The following is an 18,017-nucleotide window of genomic DNA, read 5'->3' as shown; positions in this document are numbered from 1 at the left end:
ATGGTCATTTCCAGCCAAAAGAATTCACCAATCTTTGAAGCATCTGTGTGACTGGGCCATAAAACATACTTGACTGGCCATCTGTGACACTCAAGTATCTCTGCATAAACAGTCATGCAAAATGACACAAAGAGCAGGTGTCTGAAATATACAGCAAACTACATTAACCCATTGCACACAGTGGTTTCCTGTAATGCCTCTTTGGGAGTCATCATGGTCACAGTAATTATGTTCCTAATTGATGATTAGATCATAATCATGACAATAATGTATGCTGGTTTTAAAAGCAGGTTTAGTAAAATAGTCCCCAGGAAAGGTGCTTTAATTTGTCTTTATTTCATTTTTTTAGTGCAACAAAAATTCAAGATATGTACATGGCATCAATCCATATTCATAGTTCCGTCTTCAGCATGGATTTTATAATTACAATCTTTAGCATTTATTGGTTATCTGTGACAGCAACCCCCCAACGTTTAGCATGTCAGTATACTATCAGTTATATATTCTCAGCCTTTGAAATATTTTGCCCATCATTTTACCACATCGACAAGCGCAACGTGAAAATAAAATTTCACATCTGTTTATATTGTCTTGACATATTGAAGTGGATGGGCTTTGTTCCCCCATAAAAACAGTATTGCATAATTTAATAGTCTAATTCTGCTTAAACTGAAAATTCTGCTCCTCCCCTGGCATCTTCACTGTCATTTTTCCAAGAAGTAGCATGTTCTCCAAGAACACCACACAACAAGTGGGAGCATGCTCAGCTAAGCAGAGCAGGGGCATGCCGGATATCCTGGATGCTGGACCCCAGGTAAGTAACTCTGGATATAAGCTCTTATGGGCAGGGCCATGTTTCCTCTTGACCATTGCACCTTCTGCCCGGTCATCTGCACCTCTAGGCTTGCGTTCTCAAGCCCATACTCCTGGCCACAGGCTTACTTCATGCGGGTATTACCTATCACTTTATGCTCTCAGTTTAGTTATTAGCTTGATCTACATTGCTATGTGGTCTTTGTAAACAATGCAGAGTTCAATTATGTATGTTTTGTAGCCGTCTGTGTATTGTGTATATCTACAAATGTCTACTATTATTGAATGTGATCTCCTGACATCCACTGAAATATAGTTATTGGTCTGTAGTTTACAGCTTGAGACTACAGTCTCTCTTTTTTTCAACCTAAGAATTGAATTTGCTTACTGCTGTTAAATAGATTTTTTTCAGCTCTCTCATAAATACCTTTAGAGCTATAGATGAAGATGTCTTGGTTAGAGCAACAGATTTTTATGAAGCACTACATAACTCAACCATACCTACCCATGACCCTGACCTCATCCTCAAATTAAATTCCATTCCTCTTCCTAAACGATCTGAACCAGACATGCCTATGGTAGATGCTACAATTACTCTTAAAGAACTTGAGAAGGCAAAATACCACTATCAGGGCTTTTGTGGGAGGTCTCTCTTTCCCCTTTTCTTATATGACGGGGTTCCAGGCAAGGAAGCGGATTGTCCCTTGCTTTGTTTGTCCTAGCATTAGAACTGCTTGCTGCTACCATAAGTAACACTACTCTTACTTAATGATCCTTACACTACATCTTACACACCATTGTCTTATACAGGTCTCACTCTGGTCTCAAGATTAACTGTGATAAATCTCTTATACTCTGCCCAAAACCCTCACACATATCCCCTCCTCTGGGCAACATTATTCCAGTTATAGATCATAAACTTAACAATTGGAGAAGTCTTCCCCTGACCGGTCCAGGGTGTGTTATTTGATTAAAATGCATAATTAAAATGGTCTTTATTCACCAAGTGTTTTATCAAATGATTGGCTTATCTGGACTTTATGGATCTGACTCCCACTTGCCTGAGTATCTCTAGCTCTAGATTGTTATAAAGTACATATTCCTTCCTTCCTTTGAGTTATTGTTTTCAAACATGTGCTTGCACTTACCAGTAAATTTCCTTCATCTTAAATATGGCCAGAGCCCACCCCTCCTAAATTACTGTTCAACTTGTAGTTCTCAACACATAGCCACATGATAAATGAGACTTAAATTATGCTTGTACACGTAAACCCGATTTTGTAATGCTATGTTTTAGCATCCAGTACTGAGAGGATTAACATGATAGGCAGCAGCAGGCTTCAGATGTTATTTTTCCTCTGTGCCCAATCTTATTGCAGATCTGTCTGCATGACTCATCCCTCGGCCTAGCACTTGTTCCCTGACATTATGAACACAGTGTTTTTCTCTTTTTAGCTATCCAACTAGGCTTCTGCAGACACACATAGGAATTCTTTGGTTGTGATCCAAGAGTTTACTTATATTCTGCCACTTACCAGGAACAAGAAAAATAAATAAAAATACGATAGTGCTTTTGTAGAATGTACACATTCTTAAAAGGACAGTGTCCTTCAAAGATGGGAAAAAAAATCATATAAATGAACATTCAATTCTAAGCAGTGGACAAAAAAATCAGCAATCTGCTGAAGTACATAATCACAACTCTCGTGCCAGCAGGTGAAATACTGTATACTTCACCTCCTGGCAAAAAGTGCAAGTTTCATTGACTGGGTAAACGTATCTAATATGGGTGGTGTGATTTAACATAATCACACCCCTCCTTCATTCTGATTGGCTAGCCCTGCTCCCTCCCCTGTTTTGAACTGCATCCTGAAAGCAATTTAAAGATAGGCTTGTGTTGCTGGGGGGGGAATCCTCCACTGGCTGGGGCTCATTTAGATTTGGACACATTTTTAGCTCCCAACTTAATCGTACAGTTTCTGTCCAAGAAAAATGTACTCCTGTATTTATGTTAAGTTGCAAGTATCTCAAGATACGTCCAACTCAAAGCTCAGAAACAGCAGTATTTCTGTGTCAGGCATGTCTGGCATGCAAAGTCATATACGTATGTCCAACAATAGATTAGAGATGTGGCTTGATGGCTTGACAGTGTTAGTAGTAAAAGCCACATTACCCTTATTGTAGATACTAATTTACATAATATTGTAAAGAGATCTCATACAAGAGAGAATCGTGTTTTGGCAGAGTTTTTAATAAATGTGAATGTCACATTTTCCATAGGAAATGCAAATATAGTGTTTACCGCTTTAAAAACCAATTTGATCGCTTCTTTCCTGCACCAGTCCAAACAGAAATTACAGATAAGAAATCAGAATAGTTGGCTACAACTCAGTATAATATAGCCACAACGCTAGTGTACTATCTTTACACCAGGTGTCCAGTACCCACCCAAGATTCGCCACCTACTAGGTGTATCTGGGAATGCGTCCAAGTCTAATCATACAGCATCTCCTTTGGGTATGCTACACTTATATGAACACACTCTTACTCAGGGGCGAGCTGGGCTGGGGGGCAGGGGGGCATCTGTCTCCCCGGCCAGACTTATAGTGGGCTACCTTGTGCTGGGTCACTGGGCTACCTGCATATATTTGTCCTTTAAATGTTGCTAATAGGCGGCTGAGCCGTCTCGCCTCCATGGCTAAAATTTGCCAGCCCTCCCCTGCTCTTACTGAATGCAACTTACAATTGCCCCTCCCCATGCATAAGGTGATGCGAGACATGAACAAATCTAGATACAGGTGCAATTTGGTGTTCATGTGCAGTTCGGAAAAGTGAATATTTCATACGTACCCACTTTTGAAGGCAACTTTCCAGGAGGGGGTCCGTCAAAGGGGCGTGGCCACATGTGGTGCACCGTTAGGCTCCGCCCCTGGCAATCTTATGTAATTTCGACCAATTGCAGCAGGGGGCGGGGCCACAATGGCACATTTAGCCAAGCCCCCATCCATCTATAACAATGGAGACTGCTGGATGCGGGATTTTTGCCTGCTCTCTCGGGAGTCCGGTACAACTCACAAAAATTCGGGAGTCTCCCGGACATTTCGGGAGAGTAGGTAACTATGGAATATGTACATCACAAAAATTGGCATAAGCTCAACTCTAAATGAGGCCCTTAATGCACATACTGCAGTATACCCACTATAGGGTCAGGTTACAAAACAACAATGCTGAAATGGAAAAAATGACAATATGCTGAGAGTCGAAACATTGTAGCATAGTGCAATGAGTAACTTTCCAAAGGTAAAAACCTGCAGTTTAATGAGTAGTGTGTCCGGCTTTGACAGATCTAATAGTTTAACTGTGCCACAAACCTCCTCAAAAACTATTCATATCCACCCTTCTAATAAGGATGTCCCCATAATATTATATCAGGATGAGTAGCTTAATATAATCAGGGGGGAAAACCCACTATGTGTCACCATTCATGTTTATCAACTGTTGGATTGGATGTAATATGTAGAGGCAAGAACAAGAGCATTGATCATTTTACCTATAGCAACTAAACAGCAACTGAAAAAACAAAGACAACCTATCCCTCTAGCCAAACCAGAGCAATGCACTATGCCTTTGTCCAACCTCTGGAAAATAAATTCCACATGCTTATTATATAAGCATGACAACAAGATCAACATATGTGGAATATGTAATCAACAAAAGAAAAACAAATATGATTAAATGTTAGGTTGCAGTAATTGATATGATTTGTTGTCTTAGATGTGCTTATATCCTTCACTCAATCTGTAAAGTTTTGAAAATCATTACAATAGAAGCATGAAAATATTACAGCCCTGAATCCTGAAGTGCGGGCTGAGCTGCAGCTCTCCTTCTCACTGGCATTATCTAATGTTCTACTGATTTGGCCTTTAGTAGTAGGACATCAAGTGGCTTCATTTGGATTTGCAATTCAGAAACTTACTATAGTGCAAAATTGCTTTCATTGATCAGGTAAGTGCAATATTTTGCACTAATGTTTTGAACATTCTGGTATTGCTATTACGGAACATGGGGCAATCTACCCAAATAACTTAAATTTTTAAAAAACAGCAAATTACACCACTGTCCAGGAGTAATAACAAATCATTAATATAAACTAAAAGAAAACCATGAAACCTATGTCCTAAATAGTCTCCTGTTAGTAATTGCACCATGTGGAAAAAGAACCCATGAATCACTATGTTTCTCGTTTTCATTTAAATGCAATCTGCCAAGAAAAAGTATCTCATAGTTATTTTTTGCTGATTTAAAACAATAGTGTTCATAAACAGCTTACTTTCAAATTTAAATTTGAGTGGGCACTTTCTAGAAATGTCTGTGGTGAGTGGAGAATATAATATGCAGCAGTTATGAGATATTCTGCCCACTCTGCCCCTGATACATTTTATGTAATATTCAGTTTTGCAGTATAGTTTCCGTGATTTAGATGACAGAAGATAGCAAGTGACTGAGGTTCTCTTGCATATAAAGTATACTTTTTGTGCATACACTGACTGCTCTATTTCCAGGGTGGCAGATGAGCATTTTCAGGCTGGGCTCCTTGCACCACCAAGCAAACCCTGTATGGGAATGTGCCCTCTACTGGGTTTAACGACTTCCAATACACAGCTCCAAGAACTCTGATTGGTTGATAGTACTGGTACTTAAATTAGCGTCTTGAAATCTCTTGACACTCTGATTGGTGAATGACTGGTGATATTTAACAATCAGTGTGCTGGGGGCCTCTACAGGATATGAAGGCTCCCTAGCACAGTCAATCTTCCTCTCCAGTGCACTGAGAGACAATATGGAGCCACAGGAGAGTTAAAGTATTTTGTGTCTGCACTGTGTCTTCATCAGAGATCTGGTATCTGCATTGTGACACAACCAGAGATTTGGGGAGTCTGCATTATGAATGTAACACCCCCTCTGGTGTTGTTGTTCACACCTCCCAGTGACTGAGTGTGTGGCCTTGCACTAGGACCCAGAGGAGAAACACTGGAAATGTTGCTTAGCAACATAAGGCTGGTATGAGCTGGGGCCACCATTATAATCTGGGGGGCGGCTGGTCCATCGCCTGATGCCACTAGGGGCCATAGTACAACAACACTGACAGAATACCAGTGACATGGGGCAGATTTCAAGGATAAATTACCTCAGAAAGTGACAGAATGATGAAACTGAGATATATTAGCTTCGCAGAGCACGGGAGATAGATATTACCCCGCAGAGCACGGGAGATAGATATTACCCCCGCAGAGCACGAGAGAGAGAGATATTACCCCCGCAGAGCACGAGAGATAGATATTACCCCCGCAGAGCACGAGAGAGAGATATTACCCCCGCAGAGCACGAGAGAGAGATATTACTCCAGCAGATGAAGGAGATGGTCTGGCGCCCGCATTATTGAGACATCTGATTGCACTGCACCACCGAGTTACATCACCTGAGAGACCATAGGCAACATCTTCACAGAGACCATAGGCAAACTGAGGGGGGTTTCCTAGTGCCTGGTAACCCCCCTCCAAGCCTGGGGCACTGTATAATTGAGGTGGCTGTACCCTGCCCCAGCTTCACACTGCTCTGCTTGAAAAGGGAGAGCTGTGTGCACCTAACAGTAGTCCACGCAGTAATGCCCATGTATATTATGGGGATAGGAAGAGTTGGAGAGCGGTCAAGTACTGTCTAAAATTATAGCCATGCCCCCATGCTGGTGGCGTGGTATGGACACCCACCTCTACAAATCCTGTGTTTGCCCCTGGAGACTGTGTAAAAATAACCTGCATGTGCAGGGACCCCCTGGTCATCTACATCCACGCCAGTAGCTAGCCAGGGCTGAGAAGGAGATGCACTGCCTAAAGTGTACCTCAACACTACACACAGCGACAGGGGTTTACATAAAGCAACTAGAATTGTTTTGGGAAGAGAGGGTCTGCATTGCAAACAACTAGATATCTGGGGGACAAACTGCATTAAACAGGTATGTATTGTAAAGTCACCAGAGATTAGAGTGGAGGGGTCTGCATTAAATAACAACCATAAAGTTGGGGTCTGCTTTGTAAAGCCAATAGATATTTGGGAGAGTCTATACTGTAAATCATCAGACTGTAAATCATCAGATATTTGGGAAAAGGAAGGGCTCCGCATTGCATAGGCACCAGAGAACTGGGGTCTGTATTATATAGCCACCTGATATTTGGGATTCTATATTGCATAAAAGCCTCCAGAGAAGGATCTGCATTGTATTGGTCACTAATATGGATTGTGTTTTGTATACTGATCACTAGAATTCTGTTTATATTGTTTATCTGTCACTAGAATGCTCTCTGTGTTTATATCAGATGCTAGCATGCTTTCTGCATTGTATATAAGTCACTAAAATGCTCAATGCATTATAAATAGCTATAGCATACTTGCCAACTCTCCCGGAATGTCCGGGAGACTCCCGCATTTTGCGAGAGTCTCCCGGACTCCCGGGCGAGTGTGGCAATCTCCCGAATTCTGCCCACTTCACTAGGAAGTGCCCACTTCCTAGTGAAGTGGGCAGAATTAGATCCCAAACGCCGCGATTCCCGATGAATCGCGGCGTTTAGCCCCGCCCCCCGCTGTCAAATGACGCAATTTGCGTCATGACGTCACAGGGGGCGGGGCCGAAATGACGCGATTTTGGCCGCCCCGCCCCCTCACGCCCCCCTCCACTGGCTGGCTCCCGGAAGAGAGCTGAAGAAAGTAGGTAAGTATGAGCTATAGTGGTTACTAGAGTGCTCTGTGAACTGAATACATATAGAAGTGTTTACAATTGTCTCAGCATTGAACACTGGTCAGATGTGGCTGTTTTGTGTCTGATCTTTCAAATAACAATTTTCCAAATATTTACTTAGCTACGTAAAACCATGCCCACATTTGACAAACTGTGCTCACAGGGCAGAGGTGGATCTAGAGAATTCTTCTAAAGATTGTGGTCTTTTAAGGAGCTCATGAATTCTTTGAGTCTCTCAAGTGTGGATCTTCTTCAAAATTAGACCCTTTATTACTGTATAAATTAATATTACAAATGTCTTTTAAATCTCTTCCTAAATGTATGGAAGCATGCAATAGATATTTGGTATTAAATCTAGAAGGAGAGCTATGGCTTCAGACTTCTAAACTTACCCACGGTGGTTTGAATAGCGTTTCAGTGGTCGAGATGAAATGCACAAGGTGGTATAGATAGCAGGGGCGGATCTAGAAAACTACTGTACCCGGGGCGATTTAGGGGGGGCGATTTAGGCCCCGCCCCCTTTTTTACATCTGAGGCTGCCGGCGGCTGCATACTATGTGCAGGTCCGTTCAGCAGTGACAGGTAGGGACAGTGTGCTCCCCGGATGCTCTGATTGTGTTTAAAACACAATCAGAGCAGCCGGGCAGCACACTGTCCCTGCCTGTCACTGCTGAACGGACCTGCACATAGTGTGCAGCCGCCGGCAGCAAGTGTCTGCTAGGGGGGGCGATTGCCCCCCCCTGGATCCGCCACTGTCACAGGGTTTTGCCAACGTGCATTTTGCTGTTTCGGTACTTTGCCAGAAGAGCTTGAGCAACCGACTTGTGCTTGCCCAGTAGACCAAAAGTTGCCCTCCACCCCGACATGACTACCTGTCTACTTACATTGAATGCTTTCATGACCCTATGCTCAGGTTTGGCTAATCCCCTCTACTCCTGCTTTTATTAATGTCCTTGGTGTTTCTGCCCAGAAAACATAAAACCCTAGAAAACTGGAGACCAGCACTTTTGTGATGTGGAGTCCCTGTTTAGCATACTGCTAGTTCTGGCATGGCAGATGGAACTCTGTTTCTATGTTTCTACTTGTCCAACATGCTCATTTGAAGGTATAAACACTTCACAATCTTACTACTCCAAGAAAATCAACCTGTGATTATACCTAAAAATGCGCATGGTGAAAAGAGTGAAATGGTAAAATTTCAATGGACCTGTACACATATTTCATGACAAGCATTCACTTTTCCTTTTGTTTGCATCAATATTAAATTTGACTGTAGCTCTTACATACATTAATTCTGGGTATAATATAATGGAGTTCTATGGGAGTGTCCAGTAAGTACATAGTACATCGGGCTATCAAGAGCTACCTTAGGCTGCTGCTTCTTGCCACCTCCCCAAGGCTACACACACAGGCTTGTGCCAAAGTTGTGCACACAGCCTAGGGGATGTGAATTGTGGACCACTAGGGAGCAATTGACCAATCCAGTAACTTATCTCCAGCAAAAATATTCCCATCATTACCCCCACAGGTCCCCCTCTCCTTGTGCCTGAGTAGATTGAAGGAAGGCTTTGAGAACAGGCTATGAATGCTCTACTAAAAGTGAGAAAAAAGTACAAGGGTTTCACTACACCTTTAACAGGTGTTACTTTACAGCACCATTTTTATGAGCCCTTTATATCTTAAATACATTTAACTTAATGAGGGTAATGGGATATTGGGACTGCCTTTATTACATGTATTACTTTTGTGATTGAAGTAAAAACTTACCTGTTAATTTAGTACTCCAAACCGCCACATTTACTAGAGGGTGATTTGAGGCTGGGATTTTAAATTACAGGTGATATGTAGCGGATTGAAATCAGCTAAACCTATGACAGCTTAGGCAAAACCACCAGGAAAAAGACAGGCTTTTTAGTACCTGCCTCTGATTGGCTAGATAGTTCAAATATTCTATTTGGGCTATCTTGCCATTCAGAACATAAGAGGATGAATCATTGGCTTATGAATTATGGGGGTAATATTGATTAAGTGGCAAAATTAATTTATAATTAACTTATGGGGCAAATGTTATAGTTTATTGTATTAAGGGTCAATATTATTGTATTATTATATTATGGGGCACTATGTAATGTCACATGTGTGCATCATAAATAATTATATCCCCCATTAGCAATAAAATAATATTGCCCAGTTAATATAATTATATATTCATATTTCCCCCATTATATAATACAATAATAACAATATTGTTTGTATGTGTACTATTTGACCAATGTCCTGTTTTGGAAGTTCACTTATCATAGTATTCCTTTGCTCTGAGATGTTTCTTTGTAATCTGTTAAACAATGCCTTCTATCACTTTGGGTAATAATAGCTTTTTTTTGCTGTTCGGAAAATATCTAACATTGCTAAAATATTCACAATAATTACCAAATCTGCACAGCTCTTACCTCATTGAGGTATGGTTCAAAGGGCTACTTATAGCCTTTTCACAGTAGCTCACGCTACTGCATTGACAATCACTTTGGAGGGAACTTTTGTTCCCTCCATAGAGAAGTAGGGGGAAAAAATCATAAATGGCCAACATGCCCCTCAGATCTCTTCACATGCCCATCAGATCTCCCCACATGCCCATCAGACCTCTTCACATGCCCAGCAGATCTCCCCACATGCCCATCAGACCTCTTCACATGCCCAGCAGATCTCCCCACATGAACCTGAGACCTCTTCAAATGTCCAGCAGATCTCCCCAACATGCCCCTCAGACCTCTTCACATGTCCATCAGATCTCACCAACATGCTCCTCAGACCTCTTCACATGTCCAGCAGATCTCCCCAACATGCCCCTCAGACCTCTTCACATGTCCATCAGATCTCACCAACATGCTCCTCAGACCTCTTCACATGTCCAGCAGATCTCCCCAACATGCCCCTCAGACCTCTTCACATGTCCAGCAGATCTCACCAACATGCCTCTCAGACCTCTTCACATGTCCATCAGATCTCACCAACATGCTCCTCAGACGTCTTCACATGTCCAGCAGATCTCACCAACATGCCTCTCAGACCTCTTCACATGTCCATCAGATCTCACCAACATGCCTCTCAGACCTCTTCACATGTCCATCAGATCTCACCAACATGCTCATCAGACCTCTTCACATGCCCAGCAAATCTCAAAACATGCTCATCAGACCTCTTCACATGTCCAGCAGATCTCCCCAACATGCCCCTCAGACTTCTTCACATGTCCATCAGATCCTCCCACATGCCCATCAGACCTCTTCACATGCCCATAAGATCTCTTCACACGCCTATCAGATCTCCATAGGTCCCAATTTTGTTAATGACCTCAGCCCTCAAGACCCCTTCAAAGGGGTACAAGCCCTGCCCTGACCAGCCTATGGGTGGCATTCACTGTAGAAGGAGTACCGTACACTCGGGATCTCACTATTAGATTGGAAAGCAGCTCAGGCTGTTTAGCATTGCTGCAAGTTTACTACTTTGTATGGAAATTGTTTGTTGTATTCAAAGAATAGGATAAGACCCGATCTTGTTCATCTCTGAGCTAATGCAAAATACAAGTCCTTTTGCAGATGGAAAATAACTGGGGATTTCAAGCAATGCCCCTAGAAAATATGCACCTTCCACCCCATTATTTTGTATAATAATCTCTCCTCAGAATATATCTCTTGTATGGACTGCTCTGTCTAATGAGGCACAACCTTTTCAGTGCCTCAGTTGGAACCTCTTCACTTCTCTCAACACCTCCCATCTGTCTATGCAAACATCTGATCTTACATAAAAATGCAGGCGTTTTGCGCCACAAATGTTTGTGCTCTGGAAAAATATTGGTGCGTGTGTGCAAACTGAAGTAATCAGCGGCTCCAAAGTTGTGTTTGCACCATGGAGTGGCTGTTTTGCCTTTTGTATATCACCTCCACAATATATATCACAATTGTCATAATAAGAACAGCCAGTGAGTGGCACCATAAAAGTTCTATTGACGTGTCTTGATCAATTTATAAAAACAAGATAAAACATATGACTGTTTCTGCCCCTATAACTCCTTTAAAACTTGATTAAAAGTAAACATATTCAGTATCCAGATTTGTCGGCTGTACAATCATGCTGTATATTCATCCCATTCCACCACATCCCAAAGGTGCTCGATTGGATTGAGATCTGGTAACTGGAGTACATTGAACTCATTGTCATTTTCATGGAACCAACTTGAGACGACATGTGCTTTGTGACATGGTGTATTTTCCTGCTGGAAGCAACCATTAGAAGATAGGTAGACTGTTGCCATAAAGGGATGCTCATGGTCAGCAACAATATTCAGGCAGGCTGTGGCATTTAAACACTGTTCATTTGGAATCAAGATGCCTAATGTTTGCCAAGAAAACATTCCCCACACCATTACACCACTACCACAACCCTGCACCATTGACATAATACAGGATGGATTCACTGATTCATAATGTTTATGCCAAATTCTAACCTTAACATCTGCATGACACAGTAGATATTGAGATTCATGAGACCAGGTAACGGTTTTCTCCTTTGATCTTTCTAATTAACAAGGCATTTTTGTCCACAGAACTGTCAATTACCGGATGTTTGCACACCATTTTCTGTAAACTCTAGAGACTGTTTCTGCAGCTTCTACGATACTCAAACCACCCCATCTGCCACCAACCATCATTCCACTGTCAGAGTCACTTAGATTCCAATTCTTGCCCAATAGGGTATGTGGTATGAGCCAATTGAACCTCTGGACCATGACGCCATGCTTTTATGCATTGAGTTGCTGCCATATAATTGGCTTATTAGATATTTGCATTAATGTGTAGGTGTAAAGGTGTAAGTAATAAAGTGGCCACTGAGTGCATGCATCATATTAGATTTTTAAAAAATAGCAGGTTATCAATATTTCTAAATGACTTTGTCCAAACACTATATTATATCTGCTAATATAAAGGGAATATAAACTGATACATTGTGAATTTATTTACATATGTATTTGCTTTTTGAAGCTATCTTGCAACTCATATACTAGATTATAGTAAGTTATTGGTTATGTATATTATAAGTTTTGTATAGGCAGTTAAGCTCAGCTGTTAGTCCTAAATGAAGTTTATTGTTAAGTAGGACATTATAGTAAGGTATTTAGGCTCTAGAAGGAGTCTCTCAGTTAAGCAAATAACCTGTTCCTGGTTGACATTAGTCCATAGGTTGCCCTCCCACCAACACTCTCTGGTTCTGTGGTCAGCATTCACGTGTAACAGCACCCAGCATCCATCTATGCCAGTGCCATGATGATCTTCAAGTCTGGTTTCTGTACATTGCTGCTGGGATTATTTCCTTCTACCTACCTGTGCTACTTATTTTGTGTTTTAAAGTCCATTAGTGACAATCGGTTCTACAGATGGGGAACAATATGCTATAGAGAGGGTGTGAGGACCCTGAATTGGGTAATTCCTTGTGTAGGTCTGCCTGCACTGCATTGTCTGGCATTTCATTTTTCAGCTTACTTCTTTGCTTATTTGCTTAAAAATTATACAATGGTTTCTTATTTATTTCTGAACATAGAGATTTAAATGATCTTCAGTCTTGAATATGATTTTCTCTTTTGTTTATTCTTTCTTTCTGGCTGTGTATGTGTTAATATGTGGGCACAAGTAAAGCACAAGATTTTTTGACATTTGCTATTTCTGCAGAAGAGAGAGAGAGCGTGCCAGTTGCCTCCTCTGTTATTTAGCTTTAGTACCAGAGATTGTTGTTGTTTGTTTAGCGTAATGCCACTGTTGGCTGTCACAGATGGTGGCATTACACCCAGCCGTCTGATACTCAAAGAAAAGCTGGCATGTCTGGTTAACCCCTTTGGTGCCAGACACCTGCCAGCAAGATAGGTAATATGTGTGTGATCATTCTTGCCTGTGATCCTTCCATGCTGTGATGTTACATATCTTTCCACTTATTTCACTTATTTTGTTTATTTCACACTTTGAAATAAAATTTTACTAAAACCTTGGTGTATACTTTTCAGGAGCACTTTGCTGCTGGCAGGTAGGTTTATACATCTTACAAGCAGATTACACAAGAGTTGGACAATACTCTAAAAGCACTACACCCACCAAAAGAAAGGATACTGTGCAATTGCTATACCACGTCATTCCTTTTACAGAAAATATTATAATAACTGTGTGAACTGCATCTTACTTTTTTGTCTCATCACTGTCATACCAAGAAACCCATATAATTGTTTGGAGTAATTCAGCCTGCTACATCTAAAGTAAGGGTTTGCGGTGATATGTAACAAGGTCAATAATCAAGCTGAAGTCAGGGCTGGCTGCATTCAATAGTATCAGTAGTAATGTAGGCTGAGGTTAGGGATGGCAGAGTTCATTAAAATAAATAGTAATGCAGCCCAAGGTCAGGGCATAAAGAGATAAAAAGCAAATCCAGACATCAAAACAGTCAATGGTCAAGGACAGGAGAAAATCAGCGAGGTCAAACAACGGTCCGGATCACAGCACGGCTGTCTTGGCTGGAAATTACCATTGCTGTCTATGAGTATAATAACCTGGTGAGGGAATAGCAAATGCCAGCTTGGTCAAAACACACAAAATCTTCCCAGCTCACTAGCTAAGTGTAGCTATCACCAGCACAGATGATAGACAGGAAAGAGTTTTTATTCATCGAGGGACCAATGACAGGAGCCCAGTCTGATTAGCTGCACTAGTGCAGCAAGCTCCAATGAACAAAATTTACCTAGTTAGACAGCTGCTGCCTAGCAACCGGCTATACGGCGGCAGAACACAAAGTAAGCTGGTTGCTGTTACTTGGTAATTGTGACAGCATGGGCTGGACAGGAAACATCACCCAGCTGTCAGACAGACATTTGCCTGGATTGTGTGGAGCGTTGCATTTGTATTTTATTTTTTGGACCATAATTTATTGTTGGACTGCTAATACCCAGGCAGTTGTTCATCCATTTGGGACACTATACAGACACAAACAGGTTCTTAAAAATAACCAGGTGTGTTACACGTAATCCCTTGGATTACAAAATGGGTGCTCCTCTATTTCTTGGCCAAGTACTACCCTACAGGGAAAATAGGAAGTGTTTGCTTTTAAAACCCTCTTTTAAGTCACACAAATCATGAAAAGGGTTAACACAGAGAGGCTCACTTCATCAACTAGGATGATGTACAATCAGACACAAAGCAGAAGTGTGCGCCACGAGAGGATGCCATCTCTTCCCTTCAAGCTCTATCTCCATGTCATTTGATGTCCAATAGGATCTTAAGTGACCTAGGAATAACCCTGTAAAGTGGGATTTTTCCTTGTGGGAAGTTTGACCTGTTTAAAAAGTCTCTGCAGGGTTGTTCTGGATTCTACTGAGGTTGGTATTAGAGTGTTGTCTTTTATCATGGTTTGTGCTTGAATTCATCAACTCAGACGCTTCTTCTGCAAACAAGCTTGCTGGAAGGAAGCCCTGCTACATCGGGAACTGCTCGTGGACTTGCTGATATTTATGCAGCTGAAACTGGAGGCATGGAGTCTAACGCGACCCTGTTCTTCACCAGGGACCACCGCAAGAAAGTTTGGATTTAACTTCGAGGTACGTACAGGTCGTTGTTCTCCAGAACAGCCGCCAGTGAAGCAGATACAGAATGGCCAGGCAATCCGGGTCAGAATCAAGTAGGACAGTACCAAGTCAGAATCCGAGGGAAGTGTCTAAAGGCACGCCAGGGTTCAGGTTCCACAAAGGTCAAACAAGCCAGGGAGAATCTGAAGAATGGTCTGGGAAAAACCCGAAGTCGGTAACCAAAAAACAGAAGGAAAACAAGCTGGAACACTGGAGCACTGATAGGGACCAAATACTCTGGCAATCCTGGGGTGTCAGAGAGCTCCTTAAATAGAAGGGAGCCAGAGGTTAATTACCAGTAGAAGTGCTGTCATCAGCCGCCGCTGGGTTTCGAATCACGTCCTGTTGCAGAAGGAGCAGCAGCAGTTGACTGCCCTGAACCGAAAGCGGAGGGATGTTGTCTGACACCTGGAAATTACACAAAACTTACGGTCTCCAGAGAATCTGTCCTGTAAATTGATCTTCAGCTCCTTCACTGAAGTGGTATCAACTCGTCCTGAATGAGATACATTATTCTGAGCCTAAACTTGTAAGGATAAGTTCTTGACAATCTGTGAGAGAGCTTGTATGCTGGTGGGCTAGGATTTGAGCAGGAGGAAGTGGGCTTGCCTCCATGGGTGTCAGGTCTAAAACATATATGATTCGTGAGAATCGCAATATCTGATGGGACTATAACCCCCTAGAACAAGGAATGCAATATCTTCAAAAAAAGTATTCAGTTGTCCCCATGTAATAACTTGCGGTAGTGGAGGTTTATTACAAATGATATTACTGATAGGATGGACAGGACACAAAAGGAGGTAGCAAATGATAGCGAGAGTAGCAGCTACAGGCCTAAAGTCAGGGCAGGATGAGGCCAGGGCTGGCTGCATTCAATAGAATACATAGTAACATAGACTGAGATCAGGGCTGGCAGAGATCAGTAAAATAAATGGTAATGCAGGCCAAGGTCAGGACAGGAAGAGATCAAAAGCAAATTCAGATAACAAGCCGTGGTCAAGGACAGGAGAAAAATGCCTAATGAAGGTGGAGGCTCTCCCTGAAACATTATGTTTTTACTGTACTTCCACAATAAATTAAATAAGGAATATTGTTATTGTGGTGCCCAAAACCCAACTTTTGTGGGTGACTGTTTAAGATTACAAGCTACTTCTTGATATATAGACCTTTGCTAGACACAGGTATGAATATCTATCTAGTACACTTTTGGCGGGCGGTTTATTTGTCATGTGTTTTTCATTTCCTGTGGATAATTGAGGTAGTAAATAGGGAGAGATATATTTTGATATTTTGTGAAACAAATCAATTGAGCTGTGAAGGCCTTGGAAAGGGGTCTAACCCTTGAACAAATACATACAAATGTGTCAAGGGAAGCAAAACCTGCTGGAGGATGGGATATTCTTTATGAATGTGATCAGCAAAAGGACTAGAGGAAATTGTGCAGCAGTTCTATATGGAGCTGTATACAGGGCCTGATCAACCACTAGGCTGACCAGGCTGCAGCCTGGGGCACTGGGTCCCGGGGGGGCGCGGCACTGTGGGTATTTTTATTTTTTTAACAAAAAAAAATATTATTTTTTTCATTTTTTTTTTTTTCTTCTTCATTCATTTTTTGTTTCGGGGTGGGGGAGGGGGGGGAGGGTCGCCGCTGGGGATCGCTGTGGGGGGGGGGGTCGCCGCGGGGGGGTGGAGGGCTCGACGATCAAAAGCATTGGTGGTCAGTGGTTAGCAACACACAGCCAATCGCCATGCTGCCTGTTGCTGTGCAGCAGACAGGAAGCAGAACGTCTTCACTTCCTATCTGCTGATCTGAGGAGAGGAGCGACGCTGGCACAACTACAGGTAAGTGAAGGGGGGAACTGCCCTGCATATCTATAGGGAGGGGGGGGAACTGCCCTGCATATCTATAGGGAGGTGGGGGGAACTGCCCTGCATATCTATAGGGAGGGGGGGAACTGCCCTGCATATCTATAGGGAGGGGGGGGAACTGCCCTGCATATCTATAAGGAGGGGGGGAACTGCCCTGCATATCTATAGGGAGGGGGGGGGAACTACCCTGCATATCTATAGGGAGGGGGGGAACTGCCCTGCATATCTATAGGGAGGGGGGGGGAACTGCCCTGCATATCTATAAGGAGGGGGGGAACTGCCCTGCATATCTATAGGGAGGGGTAGAACTGCCCTGCATATCTATAGGGAGGGGGAACTGCCCTGCATATCTATAGGAAGGGGGGGAACTACCCTGCATATCTATAGGGAGGGGGGGAACTACCCTGCATATCTATAGGGAGGGGGGGGGACTACCCTGCATATCTATAGGGAGGGAAAGGGGGGACTGTCATGCATATGTATAGGGAGGGAGAGGGGGACTGTCATACAAATCTATAGGGTGGGAGGGGGGGGCTGCCATGAAAATCTATAGGAAGGCAGAGAGGTTGATATGTATGAAGGAGGGCAGAGGAGGGGGGCTGATATATGTGACTGGGGGAGTTTTGATGTGATGGGGGGGGATAGCTAGCTAGCAGAGTGGAGGTAAGGAAAATAGCTGCAAGGGGGATGGATGCAGGGTGGGAGGTAAAGAAAATGGCTGCAGCAGGGGTTAAGGAAAATGGCTGTGCGGGGGGGTTGTGGTTAAGGAAAATGGCTGCAGGGGGTATTTAAAAAATAGAGAGCAGCTTTGGGGGGCAGAATCTCATGATTGTGTGGTGGTCACATGGGTGGTCTCGGCAATCACTAGAATACTAAATATTAGTG

General features: G+C 42.7%; 1 long non-coding RNA gene across 1 annotated transcript in view; it reads left to right on the top strand.

Annotated features, from left to right (window-relative positions):
- Nucleotides 1–18,017, top strand: part of LOC142142770 (uncharacterized) — a 508,920-nt gene that overhangs the window by 489,320 nt on the left and 1,583 nt on the right. The window lies entirely within an intron of this gene.

This window comes from Mixophyes fleayi, chromosome 3, assembly GCF_038048845.1.
Source record: "Mixophyes fleayi isolate aMixFle1 chromosome 3, aMixFle1.hap1, whole genome shotgun sequence".
Lineage (NCBI taxonomy): Eukaryota > Metazoa > Chordata > Amphibia > Anura > Limnodynastidae > Mixophyes > Mixophyes fleayi.
Note: the sequence above shows the minus strand (reverse complement) of the source record. Positions and strands in the feature narration are given on the sequence as shown.